Genomic DNA, 4,358 nt, shown 5'->3' on the forward strand with positions numbered 1-4,358 from the left:
TTGGAGCAGCATACCCCTCAGCCATCCTATCATATGCATGCTGTGTATGTGCATGCAGTCGGTTTTGACCACAAAAGATGAGGCAATTTGATGAGATGTCATGTATTTTCCTGTTTCTACACTATAAGCAGCATTTTGCTTGTCAGAAATACATGCTCGATTTTAAAATAACTTTAAGTTGGGGGTAGAATTAAACAAGCAGCATAACTCAACATTTTTATTTATTTATTTTGCATACCCCCTCTGTCACCTCACGTACCCCCAGGGGTGCACGTACCCCAGTTTGAGAACCACTGAGTTACCGGGGAATCACTTTCATAATGACTAAATTATACAATTTTCATTTTTAGTTGTTATTTGTGTTAAGTTTCATGTGATTTTTTTTTTGTTTGTTTTTTTTTTTTTGTTTGTTTTACTGCAAGTGTGCAATTGTGTAATTTTAAGTGTGTAATTTGTCCAACTTTATAAAAATAACTTTTTACGTTACATATGAGTAGTTGTTGCAGAACTTGCTGATTCAATTCTAGGTTAGGTGTTTGCGCCTTGCTATGTAATTGCTAATGTGTTCTGAGTGAAAAGAGATGGTATGAAAATGATAAAGAACCAAAAAATTTGTGATTTAATTGATTTCATATTCACAACAAATGAAGCAAACAAATTAAACCTCAGTATGGATTAATCTTGACTTTCAGGCTTATACCTTGTACCTCTACTCTGTTATCTTGTTTTTCCAGGGCAGGAGCTACATTGCCCTGAGCAACCCACAAGAACAGCTCATCAACACTCTGAGTCCTTTCATGTTTGTACCTCCAGCTCATAAAATGGCTGTGGTTAGGAGTGGCTCATCACTGCAGTGTGTGAGTGATGACTCTCTCAAGGGCCAAGACAATAGCCGTAGTCAGGTTACACTCTTGGACACGTCCCCAGCACACACACTTGTGCCTGTATGTGGAGTTTTTCACGCACATATGCATTAAGACACATGCCTCCAAGACATCATTTACAGCAGTGTCAAAAATTACAGTTGCTCACTTTCAGTGTGAGAAATAATTTTAGACAGAATTGTATGGAAGCTTATTTCTGCCACAAAATAATTAAAAAAAGTATTTGTGACCTTTTTCACACAATTCTGACATTTTTTTCTCACAAATCGGAGTTTATATTTCACAATTTGTACTCCAGAATTGATATAAATTTGCAATTCTGAGAATTGTGTCAGAATTGTGAGATAATCTTAACCTCAAGATAATCTCATTACAAATTACCTTTTTTATTTTTTTTTATTTCATCGCAAAATCATAAAACACAATTTTGACTTTTTTCTTGTAATAGTGAGTTTCTATCTAAGACTTTTTTGTCTCAATAAGAAGTGTGTTTTGTGTTTGTGCCTCACAATAAAAATAATAAGAATATTTTATATCTCACTAATATATTTATATCTCACAATTCTGACTTGTTTTCTCGCAATTCTAGAGAGAAAAGTCAGAATAAAAGCAAATTTTTATCTCACAATGATTTTTTTTTTTAGAATTGTGAGATATAAACTCTGAATTGCAATAACTGAACTGCAATATATAAATTTGCAATTCTAAGGAAAAAGTCTTATTATGAGTTTATAACTTACAATTGCAAGGTATAAACAAGATATAAAGTTTGATAAGAAAAGTCAGAATTGTGAGATATAGAGATATATAACTCACAACTGCAAGAAAATGGTGTTTTGTATTTCTGCTACAGTATAAATTTTTATCTCACAATTCTGACTTTTTTCTCAGAATTCTGAGTTTATATCTCACAATTTGGACTTTAGAATTTATATAAACTTGCAATTCTGGGGGGAAAAAACTGTCAGAATTGTGAGATATAATTTAATAATTGCATGGAAAAAAAGTCAGAATTGTGAGATAAAATGTCGCAATTACCTTTTTAATTTTTTTTTATTCCATGGCAGAAACACAAAACACAGTTAAATTGCAAGATCATATCTCACAATTCTGACTGTTCTCCTCAAAATTCTGTGTTTATATCTTGCAGTTCTGAAGTCCGAATTGTAACTTAGAATTGCAAGGGGAAAAAAAACAGAATTGTGAGATATAAATGTTATTTAGTGGCAGAAACACAAAACACAATTCTGACTTTATTTCTTAAGTTTATATCTCACCATTCAGAGTTTCAGAACTGCAAGTTTATATCTCGCAATTGCTTTTTTTCTCAGAATTATAAACTCGCAATTCTGAGTTTATATCTTACCATTCAGAATTACAAGAAAAAAAATTGAATTGTAAACTCTGTCTTTTTTCTAAGAATTTCAAGAAAAAAAGTCTGATAAAAAAGTATTTTTATTTATTTATTTATTTTAAATTCTGTGGCAGAAATAAGCTTCCATATCATCATCATCATTATTTACAGAAGTTTATTGTATCGTCCCTCTGGTGTTCTGAGAACTCCTAAGGTAAAACCACATATTTGAAGAGAATTAAACATATGTTGAAAAATGTCTCAGGTTACGTATGTAACCCTAGTTCCTCGAGGGAACGAGACGCTGCGTCGGAAACGCTAGGGGAACGCCCTTCAACGTGATGGGCTCTGAACCTCGTGTGTAATCAGACCAATAGATGGGCGAGACGTCACGGCAGGTGACGTAATGACCAGGAAGCTATAAAAGCACGTGCGGTGAGACCAACGTCAGCTCCTAGGAATTAAGCAAGCGCTGGCAGGGATGCCGGAAGTATGGCACCGAGACGCAGCATCTCGTTCCCTCGAGGAACCATGGTTAAATACGTAACCTGAGACGTTCCTCTTCAGGAACTCGAGCTGCGTCGGAAACGCTAGGGGAACGAGAATGCCCACGCCGCCAGACTTCTAAGTCTCTGCCTAGTGTGGAAGCCTGCACAGCTAGGGCGAGAGGACAGAAGAGCCGGGAGTGGCTCGCAAGTCTAGACCATAAACCTAACAAAGGTAAGGGGCGTGGACCAACCACACACACACAGAGCGCTTGCTGAATGACAAAAAGCTGACGTTGGTCTCACCGCACGTGCTTTTATAGCTTCCTGGTCATTACGTCACCCGCCGTGACGTCTCGCCCATCTATTGGTCTGATTACACACGAGGTTCAGAGCCCGTCACGCTGAAGGGCGTTCCCCTAGCGTTTCCGACGCAGCTCGAGTTCCTGAAGAGGAACAGAGCCACCACCCTCTAATTCACTGGCCTACACACAAAAGAATAAACAACACATAAGTGGTTTCCCAGGCTCTTGATGAGGACTGGATGAGAATCTCAAGGTTATAACACTGGTTCCCTGTGCGGGGCAGGACAGAGGGACAGAAAGTCCATCATCGGAACCACACTGGACTTGTCCTCACTCTGGCAACCTAACAAAGCCTTCCAAAGACAAATGACATGCACACAAAGAAAACACAGGTGGCTATAGACCACCTGGAGAAAAAGAGAGAGATGGAGAGAGAGAGAAATGGGTGGCTCCCCTTTGAACTTTCAGCTTAGTGGGTAAACCGGGTAACCCACCCACCCCCAACAGTCTTCTGGTCAGAATGCTTTGACCAATATGTCTATGACCGGCTACAGTGGTCGGCTGTTTTGTGACCTAACTGGCTTTTGGGGAAAAAAATTTAAATAATAATAATAATAATAATGATAATTATAATAATAATAATAATAATAGAAAATGTGAAGTGTGACTCCTCATGGTATAAAAGTGTATAAAAACAAACATTATGGATAGACATACTATTTGAATATATTAGCATTATTTAAAATGTCTTGTCCTGAATTGACATATTGCCCAAAAACGTCTCAGGTTACGTATGTAACCATGGTTCCCTGAGTAGGGAACGAGACACTGCGTCCTCTAGGGGTCGCTATGGGGAACACCTCATCGTGACCTGTGTCTGAACAATCATACTAAGTCTTGGCCTGTCACACAGGGGCTACCGCACACTCTGCATCTGCTAAAGGAACTGTCTCAACAGACCCCTAGTAGCAACACCCTGTTAAAGTAGGTATCCAGAGGATACATAGGTGGAGTGGTGCCCAAGGCGGAACCGGGGTTTTAAACCACTATGCTGGAGTGGCTAGCAGTAAATCTGTAGCTGAGGGAGCAAATATCCAGCTCTCAAATGAGAGGGAGCTCGACCCACAGCATGTTCCAATGGTGGAACAGCTAGCAGTAATAAACACTGCAAGTCAAGTACCCGGTTTCTGAACCCAGCAGAGGGGGTGCTCACCGAGGACCTACCCTAGAAAAGGACAGAAACACACAGGTCCCGGGAAAACACTGCAAAGAAACTAGCAGAAGGGTTATACACACAACCACCAGTCTCATTAGATACACATATATATTC

The sequence above is a fragment of the Sinocyclocheilus anshuiensis genome, unplaced genomic scaffold (assembly GCF_001515605.1).
Source record: "Sinocyclocheilus anshuiensis isolate Anshui unplaced genomic scaffold, SAMN03320099.WGS_v1.1 scaffold7, whole genome shotgun sequence".
In the NCBI taxonomy this organism is placed as follows: Eukaryota; Metazoa; Chordata; class Actinopteri; order Cypriniformes; family Cyprinidae; genus Sinocyclocheilus; species Sinocyclocheilus anshuiensis.